The 26,853-nt window shown below is 43.3% G+C and overlaps 1 protein-coding gene across 1 annotated transcript in view; it reads left to right on the top strand.

The window, feature by feature from the left end:
- Positions 1-1,306: 1,306 nt before the first annotated feature.
- The window catches only part of LOC145360159 (rap1 GTPase-activating protein 1-like), a 503,018-nt gene continuing 477,471 nt past the window's right edge, over positions 1,307-26,853 (top strand). Inside the window, exon 1 of the mRNA XM_080215160.1 lies at positions 1,307-1,377. The gene's annotated coding sequence lies outside the window, so the exon portion shown is untranslated. The remainder of the gene's footprint in view (positions 1,378-26,853) is intronic.

Here is a 26,853-nt window from a genome sequence, read left to right as displayed (position 1 = left end):
GGAGCAGATATTAAAATCTGGGGAAGTGCAGGAGTCTGGAATCGTGCAAGTGCAGGAATCTCATAGGGATGCTGGGCTGGGAAGAGATTGCAGCGATAAAGGCAAATTACTGCAGATGCTGGAATCTGAAACAAAAACAGAAAATGCTGGAAAATCTCAACAGGTCTGACAGCCTCTGTGGAGAGAGAATAGAACCACACTTCCAGTTTGGATAACTCTTCCATCTGACCCTCCAAGAAGGGTCATCCAGACTCCAAACGTTGGCTCTATTCTCTCTCCACAGACGCTGTCAGATCTGCTGAGATTTTGCAGCATTTCCTGTTTCTGTGTAAGAGATTGCAGAGATTTGGAGTGAGCTTGCGGGTGCTATTGCCACTGGTTTAGATGCAACATCAGCAGGTCTAACACCATGTTGATGTGTCTGGTATTCTGGGCAGAGTTTCATTTGCTTTGGGAACTTCATTAAAATCATACTTAAATATCAGTAGTTGCTCAAAGAGAGTTTAAACTATTCAGTGTAAGTCAGGTTAATACTTTTCCCACATTAACCAAGTGTTAATACAGAGCCAGGAACCAAAGAACAGCCAGAACTGGAGTGTTTTTCTCTCTATTTTTATCAATGAATGATTAAGCAGCTTAAACCTCAATATGTAAAATTTGCTAAACTGATATCTGGGAAGGTTACGGCAAGAATAGAGAGAGGCTTTTCTTGGCTTCCCTTTGCTTGAAGGTGAATTATTGCACCTTTTGTGCCGCACTGTCAGTTTTTGACGGACGATTTAACTAATTTGTTTTCTTTTAGTGTCGGCTGGTTCGCCAGCCAGAATTTCAGAACATTCCTCTTTGAGATTCAGGAAGAGTTTGTAAGAAGATTCCACTAATTTACTCCCGTTCTCCCTGAGGAAGATATTCTTCTTTATTCCCTGAAAATTTTGTTGAACACTTTGTGGCCAAGTCAAGTTTTCTTTAAGATGAAAATGGTCAGAGATTGAGTTGGTTCAGTCTTGCAACCGTGCAATTTTTTTTTCAAATAAGGACTGGATCAGCAAATTGAGAGGTTTAATTACTTGTGTTTATTTTTAGGACTCTGGCACCCAGATCCATTTTAAAATGAGACGTTCCAGTCGGAACACAGCATCCACTGAGCTGTGTAAAGGAGCAAATCATGTGACACAGGCAATTTTAACCGACGGAGGATAAGAAAATAGCCTCCTCCTCCCATTCTGCATTGCTGTGGGGCTTTCACACAGTACAGGAAATCATCTCACATCTGATTTCCCATACAACCTCCTATTGATCTGTCTTAGCTACTGATTCCATTCATTCCTGCAGCGTCTCCGGTGAATGCGAGTTGTTTCTCAGCAAGCACTCGGCAAGGTAAATAGTTCACTTTTATTTTGCCTTTAACTCTTGATGCTTGTGGGGTTGAATTCACCTCATTAGTCTCTCTTGTTGCTGGGAACGATCTGCGTAGTTTGAAAATGCAAGGAGCAGAAGATAATCCTGAACAATTCTCTCTGCCAGTCTTGATTTATTTGTTAGAGAGATTTTAATGTCATTCATACTAATTTGACACCCTGAATGGCAAGGGGGACTGTAAGTGGAGCATGAATCGACTGATGCCATGTGTAAGTGATTGAAATGGGACTGGAATGTATCTATGCAGTAGTGCTGTGATTCTGTGTTGCACATTGTGCACTGTGAGGGTGCAGGAATGTATCTGAAATTTTATTCTTCCAGCTAGGTATTAAGCTGAGGTGAATTTTTTTGCACTCACCCTGTTTAGGCGAGGCATTAATGTATGTTTAGTGTTTGAAATGGAGGACAGTGGCATTAGTAATTATAGTTGGTTAGTGAAGGTATTTCACTTCTTGTCGTTCTCCATGCCATCTAGTTGCATTGACCTCAGAATAAACTAAGGAGCAGCGTGTCAGCATTTTCTTTCATCTTTTCTTGAAGACACGCTCTGACCCATGGATAGTAGATGGCCTCTCAGTAGGGAGGAAGGGAAAGCTTTATTATAAATCCCATTTCCCCTGGTATTCTCCCCTCACTGTTATTCGCACGCACTTTCCATTGATGTCCATAGTTAGCAGTGAATCCAGAGTAACTCTTCTCCTCCCTGTGCTTGATGGGTTGAGGTTAATTGTGGCATCTGTTCCATTGCTCCGGCTGAGTTCAGTAACTTACCACAGGAGAGGGATCAATCTGTGGACCTCCCAGGAGTGTGTGTGTCTCAGTAGCGTTAGAGACACTGCATTAACTCAGTAATCCTACAGGAATTTTATATAAACAGTCTCTCATTGCGGCATTACCTGATCATAGCCCTGTTTACATCAAATGGGTTAAATCTCTGAAGGAAATATAGTTGGAGCAGAGTCTGCCAGCACTAAGATGCAGTCTCAGCAAATGATGCTCAGTACAGAAGTCGCACACACCCTGGGCACAGTCCATCATCTCCCGAGATCACTGATGCCAAAACAGAGGGTGACGAGCAATGAGAGTCTGGATAACATCTGGCTTTTCCTGTGGTTAATTAGACTAAAACTGGCCAAGTGCCTGAAATCTACTGAAATTCTTAAAATAGAAATATTTTCCAGTTATTGGGTAGAACAAGTCTCTAAAATTAAGGTCCGAGAAGCTACTAAGTGGTACATTGATCTATTTCAGCTGACCACATCAGCTGTTTTGAAGGATAGCTGATATTCCTTCATGACTGTCATTTCTTGTATGTGATCAGAAAGCAGACACAGGGACGTTGTAGTAGATTTTGTGGGATTGTGATAGCATCCTCCTATCAGCTTCGGAACCTGAGTCCTACTCCAGGATTTGATGGTCTGGAAAGTGTGTGCGCAATCTGCTTGTTGGCAGGCGGTCAGCATCTCCTAGACAACCAGAACCTGCAGAAGACAATGGCAAACCACAGCGAAACAACACCAAGCATAATGGACAACATGTAGAATTCCATGGTTGCCAGTTTCTTCTTAGCGCACAGCGTTTGAAATGAGAGAGAGTGGATGGAACTTTCTGCTTTGTGAAAGATTTAGAGGATTTACATTTTAGTTCAAAAGTCTAAAGTATTCACTTCAGTGGAGGACAGTGATGGAAATTCAGTTTAAACTTGGTTGAATATTCACTTTCCAGCAGAAATGTAAGGGTTAAAATTCACATCAATTCTCTGTCAGCTACAGTGCTTTCTGTATCTTTTTGATTTATGTGATTGAAATTATTTGCCAGGATCTCTTGGGCAATTGTGATCATTTGTAAACAATTTTTGTAGATGACACAATAACCAAGTATTAAAGATGCACACATTGTATTTGGAATATTAAAATACTGGCAGCAGACCAAAGTAATTCTCCAATAATATCCTTGTAACTCAGCTGCAAGTGTGAGATTGTTGAAATTCAACAAAATCAGATTAGTGATGTCTGTGTGTGTAATTCTGCAAATACAGATTTCAAGGTGTGTCTTGTTTCTTTGCCTCATTAAGGTTTCATCCATATAGATATTGTTCTATGTATTACTTTTGAATGAAGTCATTACAGCTTACTGAAGCTCTGGTAGTGTGCAATCGTTCATTATACATTTGACAATCACGGTGGCACAGTGGTTAGCACTGCTGCCTCCCAGCACCAGGGTTTCAGGTTCATATTCTGACCTCAGGTCACTGTCTGTGCAGAGTCTTCACATTCTCCCCGTGTCTGCATGGGTTTCCTTAAGGTGTTTGGATTTCCTCCCACAGTCCAAAGATGTGCAGGTTGGGTGGATTGGCCATGTTAAGTTGCCCTTAGAGTCCAAAGGTATGTAGGTGAAGTGGATTAGTCACTATAAATGCGTGGGATTACAAGGATAGAGCTAGGGGTAGGTCTGTTTCAGAGATCAGTGTAGATTCGATGGGCCAAATGGTCTCCTTCTGCTCTGTGGGGGTTCTACAAAATTGGCTGAGGAATGCTGGATTCAGTTGTTTTTGGTGTAAGTCAGAGATGGAATAAAAATGAAAGAATATGATACTGAGGCATTGTTACAGATAGAGAGAATTGATTACCCTTTAAAATATTCACAGCTGGGTTGTTTACTGTCACTGCCACCTATTGTATGGAGTGGAAAGCAGCTAGAGGGAGAGTAGATGTGTGCTGTCTGGTGAAGAGTGACCGCTTCATTTCACAAGTTAGCTGGGGTCATCAACACGATTAGTCTCAGAGTTTGTACAAGGGGGAAAGTGTCATTCCCAAAGAAGGGAAGCAGGAGGCTTGGTGAAGAATTCCAGGTGTTATCCCTGGGCAGAGATTTGCAGCAACTGTCAGGAATATTCTGACAGCCTGAAGAAGATACATGGCACCACTACAGAAATCACAAAAAGGAAACATCAAAGTATGAGGCAGGTGTGAGTTAAAAAATGAATGGCCATAACTTTCAACTACATTCATGACAACTACTGCTGCACGTGCCTGGGAACCAGGCAATCTGCAGTCTCTTATAGAATCCCGACAGTGCAGAAGGAGGCCATTTAGCCCATCAAGCTTGTGCAATCAACAATACCCCCATTGCCCTATCCCCATGACCCCATGCATTTACCCTAGCTAGTCCCCCTGACATTAAGGGACAATTTAGCATGGTCAATCCACCTAACCCGCACATCTTTGGACTGTGGGAGGAAACAGAGCACCCGGAGGAAACCCGTGCAGACACAGGGAGAACATGCAGACTCCACATAGACAGTCACCCGAGTCCAGAATTGAACCCGTGTCCCTGGCGCTGTGAGGCAGCAGTGCTGACCACTTTTCCCCAGTTTCTTCAGATTACCACCTGGGGAATTGTAGACAAATAATGAAATGAAAACCGTAATGCGGATCATAAAGCTGCAATTCTTGATTCCAGTTCAATTTAAAGTCTGAGAGAATTGAAAAGGTGCAGCCGGTACCTTCAGCTGGCAGCTGACTGGATATGATTACAGTGGTAAATTACCTAGTTATTGTTAATTTTGTATGAGGTGTAATTTTGGATGCGAGATGGAATTGAATTTCTTACAGTTATAGTTCATTAAACAGCTGGGATGGTGGGTGTTATTTGATATGGCCAAATGACAGGCATCAGACTAAAATTGTACAACACACAGAAATCCAAATCCTCTTTAATTTTCTTCCTCCATGACAGAATATTGAGTAACGGACATGCTGCATTGTACTCGGACTCAATGATATTGATTTATAATTTCCATCACCTCATTCCGAATGCAAATTGTTTTAATAGATTTTATAATGAGTCAAGATATAAGAGATTACGTTCAACATCACTTTTCACATTTAAACCAAAATAAAGCATTCTTTTTCCTGGTATTGAACTTTTGATTATCACTTCTGTAACTTGATAGTTTTTATTTGTGCGTGAGTTCTGAATTCCATCACTGTGCCATAAGACATCCAATGGACAAAATATTGCTTGTAACAAATAATGGTTGGGATGGAGTTTGACGTTCCAGAAGCAGATTAGTGGGTATTATATGTAGACAGCACCAATATGTAATCTTTGACCCTCTCAGAATATCACAGTGCCTAATTACGGCGTCTGGATTCTCAGTACAGCATATACTGCATGCATTATTAACATGCTGTTATTCCCTGTCCAATTTTCATAGTGTATGATTCCCAGGAATGTATTGAGAAATATGTTACTAGACTACATTACCTGTCATATGATACCACATGCAGTGATCAAACAGCACAAACTGCTGCAAAGTCGCTGGTATTTCTATTCTGTTCCCAATGCTAGCGATCACCAAATTAAACAAATATACCTTGAACTGTTTGGAATTCATGGCAAGGCAGTGGAATAAAGAAACGCAGCATTATTAAATACAAAAAAGCAAGTTAAAGAGAAATTCTCCATTTCAAGGCTCAGCTGTCCGACAACGAGATTCAATAAGCATTCCAGGATTGAACTAAATCCGTGTAAGTCGCTTTTTATTGTTCTCTGCATCCCACATTCACATCCCATAATCGATATAGAATAAGGAATACTGCATTGTGCTGACTTCTGAGAAGTTGATTTTAACATTTGCATATGTTGGTGATGGCTCATTATTGAGAGCACTGAGGCGATCTTTATTTTCTAGTTATTGCTTTCATTGAATCCTTACAGTGCAAAAGGAGGCCATTCAGCCCATCAAGTCTTCACTGATATTTTAACAGAGCATCTTACCCAGGCCCAGCGTCCCCACCTTATACCCATAACCCCACACATTGACTCTGCTAACCACTAACCTTCACACACTAGGGGGCAATTTAACATGGCCAATCCACCTAACATGTACATCTTTGGACTTCCTAAGATCTTTTGAGAAAATGATAATGAATCCAAAGTTTTCTTATTCAGATAACCTGGTTAGTTACCCTGCTGCTACTAAGGGATAGCACGGTGGCACAGTGGTTGGCACTGCTGCTTCACTGCTCCAGAGAACTGGATTCAATTCCAACCTTGGGTGACTGTGTGGAGTTTGAATGTTCTCCCCGTGTCTGCGTGGATTTCCTCTGGGTGCTCCAGTTTCCTCCCACAGTCCAAAGATATGTGGGTCAGGTTGGGGGATTGTATCAGGGGGATTAGCAGAGTAGACGGGGTTATGGGGATAAGTCCTGGGTGGGATTGTTGTTGGTGAAGGTCTGATGGGCTGAATGGTCTCCTTCTGTACAAAGAACAAAGAAAATTACAGCACAGGAACAGGCCCTTTGGCCGTCCAAGCCTGCACCGACCATGCTGCCCGACTTAACTAAAACCCCCTCTCCTTCCGGGTACCATATCCTTCAATTCCCATCCTATTCATGTATTTGTACTGTAGGAATTCCACCCCTTCCCTTCAGTAATTGAATTTATCAGTGCCAAGGGCAAATCTCTAGTCAAACACCAATGGGCGTTGCTGCATATCTTTGCAGTTTCAGAAATTTGTACATCTTCGAAACTGGGAGCAGAGTTTTCAGTTAATGTGTGTTTCACTTTGAAAAATTCCATTCCGTTCATATGGGAACCCTCAGTTTTGATTTGAGTTGTGTGAATGCAGCGCTGGAGGTTTGCAGTAGGTGTTGGGCACTTCACTGTACTGCAAGCCCACGGATAACTCGTGATGCTTCACTTCTCCACCTTCCACCCTAAACACGTTATAGAAGCCATCCCCTACAGACAAGCCCTCCGTATACACAGGATCTGCTCAGATGAGGAGGATCACAACAGACACCTCCAGACGCTGAAAGATGCCCTCATAAAAACAGGATATGATGCTCGACTCATCGATTGACAGTTCCAGAGCACCACAGTGAAAAACCACACCGACCTCCTCAGAAGACAACACGGGACGCAGCAGACAGAGTACCTTTCGTCATCCAGTATTTCTGTGGAGTGGAGAAGCTATGACATCTTCTCCAGTGCCTTTAACATGTCATTGATGAAGGCGAGCATCTTGCTAAGACCATCCCCACACCCCCACTTCTTGCTTTCAAACAACCGCGCAACCTTAAACAGACCATTGTCCGCAGCAAACTACCCAGCCTTCAGGAGAACAGTGACCACGACACCACACAACCCTGCCACAGCAACCTCTGCAAGACACGCCAGACCATCGACACGGATGCCATCATCTCACGTGAGAACACCATCCACCATGGCACATACTGTTGCGACTCGGCCAACGTTGTCTATCTGATACACTACAGGAAAGGATGTCCCGAGGCTTGGTACATTGGCGAGACTATGCAGACGCTATGATAACAGACGAATGGACACTGCTTGACAGTCACCAGGCACGTGTGTTCCTTTCCAGTCAGGGAACACTTCAGCAGTTACGGGCATTCAGCCTCTGATCTTCAGTAAGCCTTCTCCAAGGTGGCCTCCACGATACACAACAGTGCAGAATCACCAAGCAAAAACTTATAGCCAAGTTCTGCACACATGAGGACGGCCTCAACCGGGACCTTGGGTTCACATCACACTATCTGTAACCCCCACAACTTGCCTGGGCTTGCAAAATCTCACTAACTGCCCTGGTTGGAGACAATACACACCTCTTTAACCTGTGTTTAACCCTCTCCCCACACACATTGTCTGTATTTTTAAGACTTGATTACCCATAAAGACTTGCATTTCAACCATTGTAAATTGAGTCTGTATTTATGTATGCCCTGTTTGTGAACACAACTCTTCACTCACCAGAAGAAGGAGTGGCATGGTGGCACAGCAGTTAGCACTGAAGCCTCTCAGCGCCAGGGACCCAGGTCTGGTTCCAGCCTTGGGTCACTGTCTGTGTGGAATCTGCATGTTCTTCCTGTGTCTGCATGGATTTCCTCCGGGTACTCCGGTTTCCTCCCACAATCCGAAAGATGTGTTGGTTAGGTGCACTGACCCGAACAGGTGCCAGAGTGTGGCGACTAGGGGAGTTTCACAGTAACTTCATTGCAGTGTTAATATAAGCCTGACTAATAAATAAATAAACTTCATAAGAAGCAACAACATTCTGAAAATTTGTGCTACCAAATAAACCTGTTGGACTTTAACCTGGTGTTGTGAGACTTCTTACTGTGTTTACCACAGTCCAACACCGGCATCTCCACATCAATCCACCAGGTACAGCAATAGACTGTGAGCTCACAGCTAGTTCTGTCTCATAGAGGGATTGAGGTTTAATAAATTAGCACTTCAAGGTAGCCTCTGTTCCATGCACACTCTGACAGACCTGATTTCTGCAAAACATCTCAAACAATGCAATTTGGATAATCACAATCCCCACTTTCAGATTCTAGCTTTAGTAAAACGCTTCTTACTGTAATGAATATATGCAGTCGAAACACCCTGCTTTGTTGACATAGACACTTAATACAATCTGTCTCTTATTTGTGTCAATTATTGCAAAGCTGTGAAAAAATATATTTGTCTCAGTGGCATTGTGATAAACTCTGCATAGACTAGGGCAGAGTTGCGAGGGCTTTTATTTGTCAAGCTTACTAGCCTGGGAGTGCCTGACACTGACGTGGGTGTTTAAAACGAGTAAGTGTTCATTAACATCCTAAACTTTGTACTCCCAATTCATCAAAATATTCTTGATCTCTCATTCAGATCTTCTCAATGTGAAACCAAAAAATTAAAGAACCAGTTCCTGTATCAACTCCAAATAGCAACTTATTACCTCAGTCTGCAAAAGAAATGATGAAGACTTTTTCGAGAAAATCATTTAGAAGTGATATACCTTTATTCTGTTATTGTTTTTATTGAACTTTCAAAATATTTGTTTGGGAAGAAGTGTTAATGATTTCAATGGGAGCTTTGTCACTTTGGAAAGCTTCTTGCTTTAATTCCCTTTTCAGGCTGTGTGGTTAATGTCTGTGTGTTTCCTCTGAATATCTCCTGTTTGAGACCTGTTGACTTTAGGGAGAATCTCCTGTAGTTATGAACATGGTTATACTGGCAAGGAGGTGACGTTATTGGACTTGGGATCTGGAGCCATGAGTTCACTCCCACCATGGTCGCAGGGTCATTTTGCTTCAATTCATTAAGTAAGTCACAAACTCTGCAGAATATAGACCCAGTCTCTCCTCATATGACAATTCCCTCATCCCTACAATCAGTCTAGTGCATTTTTTTTGCGCTCACTATGCCCTTCCTTAGCTAAAGAGACCAGAGCCCTATGATGGCCCAGTAGTTAGCACTGCTGCCTCATAGTGCCAGGGACCCTGGTTCAATTCTAGCCTTAGGTGACTGTCTGTGTGGGGTTTGCATGTCCTCCCCATGCCTGCATGAGTTTCCTCTGGGTGTTCCGGTTTCCTCCCACACTCCAAAGATGTGCTTGTTAGGTTGATTGGCCAAACTAAATTGCCCCTTTATATCAGGGGCATTAGTAGGGTAAACATGTGGATAGGGCCTGAGTGGGATTGTTGTTGGTGCTGGCTCAATGGGCCAAATGGCCTCCTTCTGCACTGTAGGCATTCAATGATTCACAGTATTCCAAACATGGTCTCACCAAGGCCCTCCCAAATTGCAATAAGTTTTCTCTACTTTTATACAAGGTACCTCACAAGAGGTTATTGCAGAAGGTAAGGGGGCATGGAGTTGGGGGTAGGGTATTAGCGTGGATAGACGATTGGTTGTCAAATAGGAGGCAGAGAGTGGGGGTCAATGGGTGCTATTTAGATTGGCAGTTGGTGACTAGTGGAGTGCCCCAGGGGTCGGTGCTGGGGCCTCAGCTATTTACCATTTATATAGATGATCTGGAGGAGGGAACCAAGTGTATGGTGTCGAAATTTGCTGATGACACCAAGATTGGTGGAACGGCAAATTGTGCGGAGGGTGTGGAGAGTCTGCAGAAGGATCTAGATAGGCTGGGCGAATGGGCCAGGAACTGGCAAATGGAATTTAATGTTGGCAAATGTGAGGTTATCCACTTTGGTAGGAATAATGGTAGGAAGGACTATTACTTACGTGGCGAAAAACTGCAGCAGGCGACGGTGCAGAGGGACCTCGGGGTCCTTGTGCATGAGTCGCAAAAACCCAGCCTGCAGGTGCAGCAGGTGGTCAGGAAGGCGAATGGGATGCTGGCCTTCATAGCGAGGGGGATTGAATATAAAAGTAGGGAGGTCTTGCTGCGGCTGGATAGGGCATTGGTGAGGCCACAGCTGGAGTACTGTGTGCAGTTTTGGTCGCCGTACTTACGCAAGGATATTTTGGCCTTGGAGGGAGTGCAGAGGAAGTTTACTAGGCTGATGCCGGAGTTGAGGGGGTTGAGCTATGAGGAGAGGCTGAATAAACTAGGCTTGTACTCGTTAGAGTTTAGAAGAATGAGGGGAGATCTCATTGAGACGTATAAGATGATGAATGGGATGGATAGGATAGAGGTGGAGAGGCTCTTTCCGCTCAGAAAGGACAGTAGGACTAGAGGGCACAGCCTCAAGATAAAGGGGGGGCGGTTTAGAACGGAGTTGGGGAGGAACTTCTTGACTCAAAGGGTGGTGAATCTCTGGAATTCTCTGCCCGTTGAAGTGGTGGAGGCTGCCTCGCTAAATATTTTTAAGACGTGGGTTGATGGGTTTTTGATAAGCGAGGGGATTAAGGGTTATGGGGAGAGGGCGGGAATGTGGAACTGAGACACGACAGATCAGCCATGATCTTATTGAATGGCGGGGCAGGCTCGAAGGGCTCCTATTTCTTATGTTTTTATGTTCTTACTATGTTCTTATCCTTATTAAAGACTAACATTGCATTTACTTTCCTAATTGCACCAGCATATTAATTTACTGCGATTCATGTACAGAAATACCCAGATCACTCCGAATGCCAATGACTTTCCCTCCATTAAATGTAAATGCAGCAAGATCTGAACAATATTAGGGTTTGGGCTGGTAAGTGGAAAGGAACATTTGTGCCATGCAAGTCACAGACATCATCAACAAGAGAAAATCTTTTCTTGACATTTATCAGCCCTACCATCACTAAATTCCCTACCTTTAGCTGGAAGCTTAACTGGGTCAGTTATATAAATATTGTGGCTACAAAGCAGGTCAGAGCCTGGGAATTCTGTGGTGAGTAACTCGCTTCTTGACTCCCCAAAGCCTGTCGACTCAGATACAAGTCAGGAGTGTGATGGAATATTCTCCACTTCCCTGAATAAGTGCAGCTCCAACAACACTCAAGAAGCTCAGTACCATCTAGGACAAAGCAATCCCACTTGATCAGCACCTTAAACATTCATTCTGTTCACCACCAGGGCACAGTGGCAGCAGAGTCTATACAAGACACATGGCTATAACTCACCAAGGTTCCTTTGAAAGACCCTTCCTAACTCACAGCCTCCAGTGCATGGCGCATCAGGCACATGGGAACCTGAAACATCTCCGCCAATCCACTCACCATCCTGACGTGGAAGTGTTTTGTTCATTCCTTCACTGTTGCAAGGTCAAAATTTTAGTACTCCCTCCCTAACAGCACTGTGGGCGTACCTACGCCACAGGGACTGCAGCGGTTCAAGAAGGCAGCTCACCACCATCTTTTTAAGGGGCAATTAGGGATGGGCAATAAATGCTGATCGAGCCAGCGACACCCACAATCCGTGAATAATAAAAACAGACATTCTAGCTCTGATCATCAGCAATTTATGATTTTGACTGTGAAAAATAACGTAAGCTCTTTCCTCCTGCACTTCCATAACGATTATGCTTTAAAACCTTCTTGCCATTTGTTTGGGAATTTGGATGTTGGAAACAGTCAACATCCATGTGCAAATTAGTACAAAAACTGGAAGATAAAACAGATTATTGCATAGCTGGAGGATGGTGCAAAGGGGAGGGTTTTGGATTGTTGGCTCGGGGGGGGGCGGTGTGTGTCTCTACAGACTGGACTGGCGACATATAACAGAACTGCGAGTGGTGCAGGTATAGCTCCAGTGTTTTGAACTAACACGGCAGGGCTGTGGGAACCAGGAGAGAAGATCAGTAAGGAATATTACAGTGCACAGTGCACTGGAATAGAGAATGGTAAGTTAATAGGAAGGGTCAGAGAAAGGGAGAAAGTAATAGTCTAAATGAGGGTTACTGTGTATGTCTGAATGCTTGGAGTGTGCAGTGTAACATTGGGGAGCTGTGGATTACCGTGTGAAAATATGTGGCTGTAATACAGATCTGGCTCAAAGAAGGGCAGGAGTGGATGTTAAATGTTCCACGGTACAAAGTATTCAGGGAAGGAAGGAAAGGTGGAGGGATGGCATATTGATTAAGGAGAACATTGCAGTGCTGGAGAAAGAGGATGTCCCAGAGGATTCAAGGACAGAATCTATTTGGCAAGGAACAAAAACAATGACATTGCTTTGTGTGGTCTACAGACAACTCACTACTGAGAAGGATGTAGAGGAACAAATCTGCAGGGAGATTACAGAGAGATACAAACATTATAGAGTAGTTGATATTAGGGGATTTTAGTATCTGAATACAGGCAGGGAGAGTGATGGTATAGAGGACATGAGTTCTAAGTATGTTCAGGAGAATTTTCTACAGCAGCAAGTGTCCAGTCCAACAAGAAAGGAGGCAGTGTTAGACCTAGCTGTTAGGAATGAGGTGGGCTGAGTAGATTCAATGTCAGCAGGAGAATATTTAATGCTCATTGTATCATAGGGTGCCAGATGAATATGGAAAAGAACAAAGAACAATCTAGAGTAAGGATAATTAACCGAGGGGAAAACCAATTTCAATGGGGGAGGAATGGATCTGAACTGAATAAACTGGAGTCAAAGGAAAAACGGTGACTGATTAATGGGCAATCTTCAAAGAAACAATGAGTCGGGTGCAGTCAAGGTATTTCTCTCCAAAGGGAGAAGTAGGGCAAACAAATCCAGAGCTCCCCAGATGACAAAAGAAATGGAAACAGAGATGATGAAGAAAAAGTGTGCTTATGATAGGTTTCAGGTAGAAAATGCCATCTATAATTGGGCTGAATATAGAAGGTGCAGAGAGTGATGATGAGGGAATGAAAAGAGAATAGCAAAGCCTTGTATAAGCATAGAATAGCATAAGCTGGAGTAGGGTTGCTGAGGGACTAACAAGGGGATTTACTCAGACAGGCTGGGGGCCTGGCCAAGCCATCAAATCAATACCTTGCACCCGTCTTTACCAAGGAAAGGTCTTTACTACCCAGTCCATGGTGACAGGCAAGGAAACCTGGTCACTGGAAATATTCAGAATTGATCAGGAGGAGATATTGGATAAACTGTCTGTGCTTAAAGTGGATAAGGCACTGGGATCAGAGGAAGTGCTTCCAATGATATTGCGGGATGAAGGACTGGAAATTGCGGAGACACTGGTCATAGTTTTTCAGTCTTCCTTCGGCACAGGGGTGCTGGAAGAGGACTGGAGAATTGCAGCCTTTGTTCAAAAAGAGTGTAGGAATAAGCACAGTAATCACAGACCAATCAGTTTAAAGTTGGTGGTGGGGAAACCTCTAGAAAGTATAATTTAGTACAGAATAAAGAATCATGTGTGAGTTAGTTAAGGAGAGCCAACATTAATTTCCTCAAGAAAAATAGTGTTTAACTAATCTGCTAGAGGTTTATTTAAAGAGGTGATGGAGAGGGTTAGTGTGGGTAAAGATACTGATGTGGTATACATAGACTTCCGAAAGGCATTCGATACAGCACCACACTGCAGAGATAAGTTACAGCTTGTGAACAAATGGGACAGAAGCAACATGGAAAGCGAATTGGCTGAGTTACAGGAAACAGAGAGTAGTGGTTAACGGGCGTTTTTTGGGGTGGAGGAATGGGGGGGGGGTGTTCCTCAGGGGTATTGGAACTCGTGCTTTTTCTGATATATATCAATGATCTAGATCTTGGTGTGCAGGGGACAGTTTCAAAATTTATGAATGATACAAAACTTACAAACATTGTGAACTGTGAGGAGGACAGTGTAGAACTTCCAAAGGACGTAGACAAGTTGGTGGAGTGGTCAGATAGGTGGCAGGTGAAGTTCAGTGCAGAGAAATGTGAAGTCATACATTTCAGTCGGAAGAACATAGAGAGAATATAAACAAAGGGCTATGACTCTAAAGAGCGTGCAGTACCTGAGGGAGCTGGATGTACATGTGCGTAAATCACTGAAGGTAGCAGGGCAGGTTGGGAGAGGGGGTAATAAGGTATACAGCACCCTGGGCTTTATTAACAGGGTCATAGAGTACAAGAACAAGGAGATTATGTTGGACTTGAATAAGACACCAGTTTGGCCTCAGCTGGAGGATTTTGTACAGTTCTGGGCACTGTACCTTTGGAATGATGTGATTGGAGGGAGTGCAGACAAAGTTCACAAGAATGGTTCCAGGAATGAGGAACTTCAGTTTTGAGGATAGATTGGAGAGGTTGGGACTGTTCTCCTTGGAGAGGAGAGGGCTCAGAGGAGATTTGATCGAGATGTTCAAAATCGAGAGGGATCTGGACAGAGAAGGAGAAACTGCTCCCACTCGTGAAAGGATTGAGAATAAGTGAGACCAGATTTAAAGCAATTAGTGAAATAAGCAAAATTGATGTGAGAAAAACATTTTTGCACAGTGAGTGGTAGAGGTTTGGAATGCACTGGCTGAGGGTGTGGTGGAGGCAGCCTCAAGCGAGGCATTTAAGATAAAGGTTTAAGGTTTTCACAGTAACTTCACTGCAGCATTAATGTAAACCTACTTGTAACACTAATAGACTTTAAGACTTTAGATGGCTATTTGAAAATAAATAATCTACAGGGTTACAGAAGGCAGGAAAAAGACACAAGGTGAATTGTTCATTCAGAGAGTCAGTGCAGACACAGTGAGCTGAACTTCCGCATGGTAACAATTCTGTGAACTGTTTCAATCCCATTAAAGTAATAATCTTTATTGTGGGATAAAATCTCTGTGTAAGTTCCCCAACCTCCTGGTGTAATTTTCACTCAAATCCCAGAGAAAGGTGCAAAAAATCATCTGCTGAAATTAGAACAGGAAATGTAAAGAACCCTTACGTTAACACTCATCCCCTTATCCTCACCCCTGTGACTGGGATACGTGCTCCTTACACTGCTCTCTGTCTATTTCCTGCTTACTTATCCTGCAGTTCTCTTTGAGAGGTTGTACCAAAGCATGTTCCTATTTGTGTTTACAATTCTGACAAACTGCTGTATTATTTTTAGCTTTCCCTTATTTTTGTTTTGAGAAGTCATTGCCAACTATGTCACTAGCCCAATTGGCAATCCTGTGATATGTCAAAACTCTGAGCTCAGTCGCTGCGATTGTGTGAGCAGAGGTTTGACTTGTGGCTCTTTGCAAACTTTTAACACTTTGGAATCCTGGACTGTGTCCCACCATTCCCAGCAAGAACACCACTCCAAAGCGCAGACCACCAGTCCAAAACAGGGAACAGCATTCCCAGCAGGGAACAGCATTCCAACAGAACAGCATTGGAAATCACAGGTGGGGAGAAAATCTGATTTTTCCAGGTAACTAATCTAATGGATGGATGTGAGGCTGCCACCCCTCACTCAGCCGCGTATCAGGGTGATGTTTTCTACAAAAGGGGTTATGTTTTTGATATAGGTTTAAGTAGTTGCCAATCAATATAACAGCAGAGAGCTATTTTGCAAGCAAACCAACCAATCACAAACAGCTCCTTCCCAACACCTCAAACTTCTGAACTGTGTTAAGCTTTGGCAGAGTACCAAAGAGAGGAATACCAGAGAGGGGTTTTCACCAAGAAAAAGCGGCAGGATATCGGGGATTGCACTATTTGGAATTGGAGAGGGGTAGAGGGAGGTGGCAGGGAGTGCTGGGAGGGCTGGTGGTGGTGGGGGGGAGCGCAGTTGCTCCTTCTTAATGTAGGAGGATAGCTGGGGAGAATGTTTCAGCGAGAGCACCGTGTCACGCAGCGTGTGAAGTCAGTGTCCATGACGGTGAGGAGCTGGAGATCCATAACACAATATCACTCCAAAAATTCACCATCCTCAGCAAAGAGCCCCAGCCCCAGACATTAGTGAACCAGATGTGGTTTCCGACAATCATCAATGGTTTCATGGTCATCGGTAGATTCTTAATTCCAGATATTTTTATTGAATTCAAATTCCACCATCTGCTGTGGTGGGATTCGAATCCAGGTCCCCAGAACACGAGCTGAGTTTCTGGATTATCAGTCTAGCGATAATCCCACTGGGCCATCGCCCCCCCAAAATGCAAATCACTTTGAGTGGGAATTCTGACAGAGAGGAAAAAGCTTACAGAGCGAAATGTTTAACTGACTATTTACTGCCTTAAACCACAGTGTTGTTATCATTCTGTGATGGGAGAGGTGTTGGGGAATGGGTTAAGATAACCTTTCCAGGAGACACAGTTATCTACAGAATCTGCGGATAGAGACTGTCAAAGGCTGATTGGGTTGGACTGCTGTACAGACCAACTGATATGCTCCTTATTAATCACACCCACCTTAATTTATCCGATGTATTGTTACAAATTGATTGTGCACGACTGTTTAAAGTTCACGCTGAGATGATGCAAAGCTCAGATGGAGAAAGGCTTTGGATTCCAAACAGCTTAATATTAAATCTCTTGTTTTCACTGAGTAAGGGGCAGGAAGATGGAACAGCGCTTAGCTGATGAGAATGGTTGACATGTCCCTGACTATCTCCCACACTCCATGCGAGCAGATACAGATTCCTGGCCTCTGGAAGCGAGAGGCAGCGGGAATGCAGATCCAACAGTTGTGGTTAAAAATTAAGGAGCAAACAGGAGCCGAGTGTATTGATGCAGGGGAGTTCTCTTCTGGGAAACTTTCCAGTGAACAATGTTAGCAGGAGCTTTACAAGAATTTATATCTCTATCTGTGAACAAAGAAGTGACTAACATCGGCTGGTTCAACCAATCGCCATGGCTACCATTGCTTGGTCAACATTGCTTGGGCAGTGCTACCCACTGAGTACCACTCATACTGAGTTCCGATTGAGAGAAATGTCACAGCAGCAGTGGGAGTTTCTGAGATGCCAAATGAGCTTCCAGGATATTAGGCTTTAGATGCCTGAAACTCAGCGCACTCCTTCTGCTTTTTCCAAAAACATGTCTTAAAGTAACAGAGATTTACGTCTTTCTATGACTTTCCTTTCGTCAATTTGACCCTCGATAAGGAAAAGCTGCACAGGGAATGATCAACAAACTTAGTTTTTAATTGACATCAAGAGACTTTGGTCAAGGGAACCCCTCTCCATGACAGGACTGTCACTAATGTAATACCATCATGTAATATCAGCCGTTTTATCTCATTTGTCAAGTCTTTAATGCCATCTTTCATTATATATTCAGGTCACAAATGTATGGATTTTCTGAATTTTATTTTTAATTTGTGTTGAGGCAGTGGGGTCACTCACAGCACATTGATTTTGGAGCAGCTACAACAATGAAAATATTACACTTGTCCTTTAAATTGTTTATGAAACCAGCATTAATTAACTACCCCTACCCTGACAGCACCCTCACCCTCTGCTCTCCTAGCACCTCTCCCCCACCCCTGCTCGCAGACCCACATGGCAGTGCCCCGTCCTTTCTTGAGGCAATGTGTGGGGGTGAGGTGAGGCCTTGTTTATCTCAAGGACAGAGCCTCATCCCCCAGGCAGCCTGTAAGCTCTGAGCCCAAAAACAGCTGCCCATTGCCATTGGGGGATTGAACCCCAGGGACATTACAAGCATGTTGCAGTCTGGAGTTGCACAAAGTGCTGCAACAGGCTCCAATTCCTTTCTATCACATCAACGGCCAGGATTATCTCTAGCTTTTACTGCCTGCTATTGGTGTCAAGTTGATAATCAATCTGTTTGGCTGTTATGAATGGACCTTCCTTGGTGGCCCTGGAGTGGGTCTTGAACATGGTGCTTCTGATTCAGAGGTAGGCATGTTGCTGGCCACGCTACAAGACCACTTCTAACCAATAACATAAACCAGCAAATTATACCATCTCCCTTCCTATTTCTAAATTCTATATGTATAAAATAATCTCTTAATACAAAATGCTCGACTGAAAATCAGCAAAAAAAATGAAAGAGGTGACAATATATCAAAAGGAATATCCCTACGTCTTGCATAATGTATTTCAGAGGTGGTTGTGTTACACTGAGACAAAAATACACAGATAATATAAATGTACAGGTTAGTCACATGTCAGAAGCATGTCCTAGCCATAACTTTAACCATAGACTGTACTCAGCATAGAATTTTCTAGAACTGCCTTTTATTTGAAAAGGGGACATGAACAGTACTGTTAAGATGGCTGGCATGGGTCTTGTGCAATTTTTGTACAAACGATTAACACCTTTCTGAAAATGTTCTGGAATGTGAATGGGTTTCTCGGGTGCGAAGGAACCAGCTCAGTGGGAGAGAGAGAAATGGCTGCCAGATGTGGTCACAGCTGTGAGGACAGAATATCGCTGAGCTAATGATAGCTGGTGTGTTGCTGAGTTATCAATCACTTCCTCACTGTGTATCAATCACCCTGACTCCAACCCATTCTGTGGATAACGGGAAACACTGAAACTTGGTATCATGTGACTGGAACTAGCTGCAGATAAAAAATCCACAATGCAGTTGACTCTTCATGAGGCATTCAGTTCAAGGGCAATGGGGGACAGTGAATAATTGCTAACTTGCCAGCTACACCCATGTCCCATGAAAGAACAAATGAATCCAGCATTAATCTGGGTCACCAGCGTTGAATATGCTTCCCTTTGACAGAAATCCATAACATAAAACCTTAGGATTATCTGTGCACCTTTGGCACAATTCATTATATTTAATTGTGTTTTAAGACAGATGGGAAACTATCTAATACTAATCAGGGTACCTGCCATCCCTCAGTTGGTACAGCACACCCATCTCCCAGTCAGAGGTTAGTGGGTTCATGTCACACTGCAGAGACTTGAGCGCACAGATCTCAGCTGGTATTCCAGCGGGGTACTGGCAGAGTGCAGTCCTGTCAGAGGTGCTCAGGCTCTGCCCACTCGCTCAGGTGGCTTTAAGATATCACACGTCACTTTTTGGAGATGAGCAGAGATGTGTTATCCCTGCTGTCTTGTCCAATATTTGTTGCTTAATCAGTATCACTTTAAAAATAGATTATCTGGTCCATATTATGGAGATTTTGTGGGGATTTGTTTTCTGTGAGTGGCTGTTATATTCCTTACATTACAACAATGACCATCCTTCAGAAATTGCTGCGATTCAATGAAATGTTTGGGGTGTAGTGAAAGACGCTATATCATCCAATCTTTCATTCTTTCACAATAATAGTAGACCCATTTTATACAGCTAAAGGAGACAAATAAAAGGTGGCAGAGATTAAATAAAGAGAATGGTTAGACAAGATAAAGCAATAATAGAAAACCAAATATGATTTTAAATATAGAAACATTTAAATGTGAAAACTCCATGTTGTCAAAACAATATTTGAGGCCAGGGAGGTCTCCAAGCTGGGTACCTTCAGGGTAGGAGATGTTTCCAAGGCAACAGAACCCAGGATATTACTTTCCTTCCGGATTCTGAAAAGTTCATGTGATCTTACTCTCCAGATTTCCTTCCTGTAATCGATCGACACGACACTGAACACTTTAGCAATATGAATAACATAAATAGATAAAAGCAAATTACTGCGGGTGCTGGAATCTGAAACTAAAAGAGGAAAAATGCTGGAAAATCTCAGCAGTTCCGGCAGCATCTGTAAAGAGAGAAAACAACACACCTCATCATCTCTTATATCAAAGTAGAAGGTTGTTGGTGTGATAAGCTGCTGTGAAAATCAAATGAAAAACAGAATTCTTGGGCAGAATTTTCACCAAAAATGTGTCATTTTGGCAAGGAAACCGGCAGGGTCTACACTGGTATATCCAGTATGATCCACGTTGGTATATCCAGTGGGGTCCACACTGGTATATCTGGTGGGGTCCACACTGGTATATCCAGTGGGGTCCACACTGGTATATCCAGTGGGATCCGCCCCGGTATATCCAGTATGATCCACGTTGGTATATCCAGTGGGGTCCACACTGGTATACCCAGTGGGATCCGCCCTGGTATATCCAGTGTGATCGCATTGGTATATCTGGTGTGAATCAGATTACAGTCGTCCCACACTCTGTGCACTGAATGAACCCCCACATGAAACGCGGTGGTATGGAGTCCTGAGGTGTATGACTCACCTGAACCAGCTCACAGCGATGTGCCATTAATAAGGGGGAGCTGTGTTTAAATACTCCCCCCGCACCCATAGCCAGTTGCACCAGGACAATGGTAGCACAGAGAGCACGGGGGCAGATCTCGGGCTTCTGGATGCAGTGCCGAACTCACTAGTGAGATTGAAATCAAGTTAATCTCATGCTAATCAGCCTCATTCCCTTTCTGGGAGTAATCGGTTCCTGTGAATAGAAAGGGACCAGGAAGATTGCAAACCGTTTGGTGTTGGGTTCCAAACCTGTCTTTGGGCCTGGATGCAATTTTCCTGAATGAGCGCAGTCTGGACCAGGCGAAACGCAGCTGGAAAATCACGCTCCTTAAATGCAAAACATACAATAACATGTGCACTTAACACAATAAAACGTCCCAAATGAAACTAGGATTACTGTGGATGCTGGAATCGGAAACAAAAACAGAAAATGCTGGAAAAGTTCAGCAGGTTTGGCAGCGTCTGTGGAGAGACGAACAGAGTTAACATTTCCAGCCTGTGTGACTCTTCTTCAGGGTTGAAGAGAGGGAGAAATGTGATGGATTTTATATTGATAGGGAAGTGGGGGGAGTAGCTGGGGCAGAGGAGGGGATCTGTGATCGGTGGGAGCTGGGAGAGATTACGACAAAGATGTGTCGGTCACGAGACAGAGGGAGTGTAAAGGGCAAAATGAAGGACTGTAGAATGAGCTGGTGCTGACATAAAAGAAGGATATCAGATTGCGTTAATGGGAGGTCAGTTACTCCATGAAAGATGTTCCAAGTACTTTGCAAAACCAAATTTGACACTGAACCATAGAGGGCGACATTAGAACAGGTCAGGTTTCTCGTGGGAAAGGAAAATCTTAAAAGGAGAGAGAGTTAGAGATGCAGAAAGATTTTGAGTGAAAATTCAAGTGTTTAGATTGGTGCAGCTGGAGGCAAATTCACCAAAGTGTCAATTCAGCATTCTGTGCTGGAGAAGTCAGCTCAGGATTGTACTGGGCACTGACATTGTGATTTGGTTCAGTAAATAGGGAGTGAGAATGAATGGTGCAGTTTCGATATGTTTAACTAAAGGGTGTTACGCTCATTTATGACTGGGTCTCGGGTAACGAGGCTGGCTGGATGTGCTGGAGATGTAGTGAGAGTTCAGAGAGAGGGTGGAGCTGTGTGAGCTTCATCAACATACGTGTGAAAATTGACATGTACAGAGGTGAGAAGAGCAGCCATTGTTGAAGTGCTGGCTGTGATCAAATAGGGAATAATTGAGGGAAATCTCACTGAGCTGATGGGCAGTGAAAACCAGTCACACAGAATGTGAGTGCAACTTGGCGGGAAGCTCTTTCCGTGATCTGGAAGTGGCAGAATCCTGTTGGAATTATAGAATGATCATGGAATCATACTGTGCAGAAGGAGGCCATTCAGCCCATTGGGTCTGCACCAACCACAATCTCACCCACACGCTATCCCCATAACCCCATGCATTTAATCTAGCTAGTCCCTCTGACACTAGGAGGCAATTGAGCATAGCCAATCCACCGAACCCGCACAACTTTGGAGTATGGGAGGAAACCGGAGCACCCGGAGGAAACCCATGCAGACACGGGGAGAGCTCCAGACAGTGACCCAAGCCAGGAATCAAACCTGGGTCCCTGGCGCTGTGAGGCAGCAGTGCTAACCACTGTGCCATCCAAGAGAGATTCAAAATGGACTTGCTGGAAAGATGGGCACTGGAGGCAATGACATGTCCAGAGGAGAGGGTCCATTGGTGATAGAGCAGCGCTATGCAGGGACAGATGGGTTGAGAGTGGATTCTGTCAGGGAAGGAACAGTCTTTGAGGATAGTGAACTTTTGTAAACCATTGCAGCTAGAATGGGGAGCGGGAAAGGAAGCTGAGTGGTCAGCAGTTCAGTGTGTGTGAAAGTCAGGCAGTTATTTTAAATCTCTATAAATCACCTGGAGCACTCTATTCAATTCTGGGCACATTGCAGGAAAGAGTGAAGATTTTGGAGAGTTTAGAGTAGAGATTTGCTGGAATGGTTCAGGGATGAGGGATTACATTGTCAGAAACTGCGATTGTTCTCTCTGGAACAGAAAAGACCTCAGAGGAGATTTGATAAATGGATTTGAAATCAGTAAGTGTTTAGATTAAGAAAATAAAGAGAAATTATTTCCAATGGTCGAGATCGAGACACCAAAATAAGGTAAAGGCAAAATACTGCAGATGTTGGAATCTGAAACAAAAACAGAAAATGCTGGAAAATCTCAGCAGGTCTGACAACATCTGTGGAGACAGAGTAGAGCCAACGTTTCGAGTTTGGATGATCCTTCATCAGAGATTGACAAAAGAACAGAGTCAACATTGAGGAAAATCTTTCTTTGCAATGAGTAGTGGGGAATGTTCTGCCCAACAAGGTAGTGGAAACAGGTTCAATGGTAAGTTTTAAGTAATTGGAAGGAGAAAACACTGACCGGGATACGGGGAAAGAATGGGACTAACTCTGAAAGAGCCTGGCTCGACTCGATGGGCCAAATAGCCTCCCCCTGGGCTGTACTATTCTTTCCAGTTTTTGGATTCTGAGGCGCTTGGCTCACTTTGTGCAAAAGGATGGACCTTGAATCCAAATTACAAATGAGAGATAGATTACCATCTGAGTCAGAGGATAGGATGAAATGAAAGATTATTGAACTGTTCAAGGCCTTTGGACGGAGTGTGTTAATGAATATCGTGCAGAGTACGTGCTGATTGTTTAATCATCTCCATGTTTATATATAAATGAATTATGTATATGCATCTACAATAGCCTGTTCCATTCTCATAAAATTGGTATTAGTCTGTGGAAATTGAAATTCCATGATTTAAAACTATTACATAATGTGATTACATAACGACTATGTAATGTGGCCCAGAAACGAGAGGAGCACCAGGGCCCATGGCTTCTGTCCCTGGTCCAGGTCAGAAAGCTGGGATCCAGTCAGGACTGAAGTGGCCTCAGGCCTGGAGGTAGCAAAACCATGGATGCAGGGCCACATCTGAATGTGCCCCAGAATGCGCATAAATTACATTGTTCTGATATTACTAATGAAGGAAAATTGGCCTTTAGTGATAGTTCAGAACACGTGACAGAAAACCAAACGTTTTACCTCCCACTCTAATCTTCTTTCCAACTGAATTCACTGGAAAAGGAAATAGGGGAGATTGTTAGAGACCGACAGTACCCTCATTGTCAGAAATCCCTTCACATTCACTGCAAAACATCAGTGCCATTTTCTCATTTTATATCAGTTAGTTATTAATTTCACAGATGGAATAACTCAGAAAGTGGACCTGTAATCAAATGTTGCCATAGAAATGTTCAGCATCAATAATCAGTGCAGGAATAGAAGAACAATTTCTAAATTTCTTGGAATTGTGGCATTTCTTTGGTTTTTCATGTGAATTTCTGACTTTTTCCTCTCTCTATAGTGTGAACTGTTACATGAATCATGCAGAAGGTCATCAAATTCATGACCGTTACTTTGTATTTTCTACACTCGTGTTCTGAGCCACTTTGCATAGAAAGAGTCTCATTTCAACTGCCCTTAACTGTCGTGACTCACTGTGATTACAGCAATTCCCCTAACAGCTTTTTTATAGCGTTTCCTCATTTAGAAAGAAAAGTGTATATTCCGTCAAAGAACTGTAACTGTTCTCATTGTATTCAATGTACGAGCAACACTTCAAAGAATAACCAGAAAAGTTGATCAGTTCTCCAGCTCCTGAATGAATAATTGAATTTGACAAATCAAATTAATGTTTTGTATTAAAATATGACTGTTATCTTTAAAAAGCACAGAGTGGATGATAAAGACAATTTTCCATGATAAGGAGAGGTGCAATTGTTAGAGTAAAAAGCCATCGTTTTTCCATTGTTTTTATTGCCAGCTGTGATAAGATGCTGAAACTGTCATGACAAGGATTCTGAATGAAATCTCCAGCTCATTTCTGTATGTACTCAAAAAGTGAAACTGCCACTTTCCAAAATCGGAAAGAAGCAAATAAAATTGTTGTTGGGTAGCTCTTAGAATGAATTAAATTGCAACTGTAGGTTCCACTTGCCACCCACTATTACAACTGCACAATGACAGTATACAGACATGGGAAGGTTTGTGTTTCTACACATGCAACAGGACATATTGGCTCAAATTCTCCTGTCTCCTAATCATTGACCTCTTTGGAAATTGCCCAGGAAGTTTCAGCTTCTGATGGGTAATTTCCTTGTTCCCCTGGATCCTCCGTCAATATTCCTGATTCCATCTTAGAGTTCGAGACTTGGCACTGTTCCAGATTACTTACCTGGCGTTAACATAAAAATCATTAGGTCAGAATCCTCTGGCTCCCTGTGGAGAATGCAATGGAGCAGCAAATGTCCACTGATTTTGATGGGACAGGAAAATTCTGGTGGTGGGGTGGGAGAGGGGATGGGGGTGTGGAGGGGATGATTGAGAAAATCTCTGCCCTTCTCTATCTCCTGTATATCTACACAGCTGGATTCCCCTCCTCCCAAAGGCTCACATTCACCCCCAGACTACCCGCCGAATCAATCAATGGATTCAAGAAAGAGATAGATAGATAAATATTTGATCAAAAGCAGGATAAAGGGGAAAAGGCAGGGAAGTGGAGTTAGGATGAGGTGGAGATCAGCCATGATCATATAGAATGACGGTGCGTGCTCAAAGGGCTAAATGGCCTACTCTTGCTCCTAGTTCCTAACCTAACCTGACTGCTCCCTCCAGTCTCCCCATGATCACCCAATACCGCCCCCCAACTCCACAAACCAGGCCTGACTAACCCCCAGCTCACCTCACTGATTGACCATCTCATCCAGTCATCACTTCATCCCACTGCCACCTTATCCATCTACAGCCCCGCTCTCTCTATCTACCTGTCCATTTACATTGACCCATTTACTTTGACCACTAGCCTATCTTGCCACGTTACTTGTTCATCCACTCACCCATTCACTATCATTCACACGGGATCTTTGAGATTACCATTCAACAGCCAGTGCTAAAAGGGAGCAAGACCTGTCTTCCTGCCAACTTGACAGCACAGTGACAGAGTCTCTCAGTTCCACATTCACAGTAACACTGGGCTGAATAGATCCAGTGAGAAATACAGAGCAGCCTCGAGGCTGGGGTGAATTGAGTGGGGTGGCAATCAGATAATAAAATAAAAGCAAATTACTGTGGATGCTGGAATGGAGCCAACGTTTTGAGTCTGGATGAACCTTTGTCAAATGATTGCCACTCCTGGGAAGATCAGGGTCATTGTTCCAAAATCCAATGGGACAAGATGTGATTGTTGCAGACTTCAGTCTGCTTTTCTGTAAGTGGTTCTTGTCAACCCTACATCTGGAGCGTACTCATTGTCTCCGTGACACATGTGTACACCACCAAAACTTGGAAATCAGAACAATGAGATGCTACTTGTATTTACTTTGAGATTTCAGTATAAAGAACTCATGTGTGGCTCTCCAGTTGTTCAAGAGGTGATTTGAGAACCATCCTCAATGGGGAGAGACCAAATATAAACTACAATGGTTTATTATAACTGAGGTACTTCATAGTAGGTAGTCTTCTAGTAAAATACAGCTTACAGTGTTTAATATTTTCCTTCTTAAATAGAGATTATCAAAGTAGGACACTGTGTATCTCTTAATAGGCTAATCTCACTGTAAATGGGAGCTACTCTGAATGATCAGTGCTAGCCTTTCCTGCACTGGTCAGTACACATCACACTCAGTGTAGAGTTTCTCACAAGCTTTCTCCAGTTGGACAGTAAGTGACCTCCTTCTGTCTCGCAGTTTGAAATGAAAACTTGCTGCGAATCTCTCTCACCTCATCGCAAAAAACAAACTGAAGCCAGTCCCTCCCTCAGTACTCTCATGATGTTAACAAAAGTTAAATTCCGATTCCAATCCAAATGTACGTTCCTGCAAAAATGAAGACACTGTTCACGTAGCAGGCCTGAAGAGATTATAACAAGGACATTGCTGACAAAGACAAAATATTCAAAATGCTGATACATGAGGAGTGATCTGACACTCATATGGAGATCTGTACATGAATATAAATGCAAGCAAAGGTTGTGCTGAAGTGACACATT

This window comes from Carcharhinus amblyrhynchos, chromosome 30 (genome assembly GCF_965287045.1).
Source record: "Carcharhinus amblyrhynchos chromosome 30, sCarAmb.v2.hapA, whole genome shotgun sequence".
NCBI lineage: Eukaryota > Metazoa > Chordata > Chondrichthyes > Carcharhiniformes > Carcharhinidae > Carcharhinus > Carcharhinus amblyrhynchos.
Note: the sequence above shows the minus strand (reverse complement) of the source record. Positions and strands in the feature narration are given on the sequence as shown.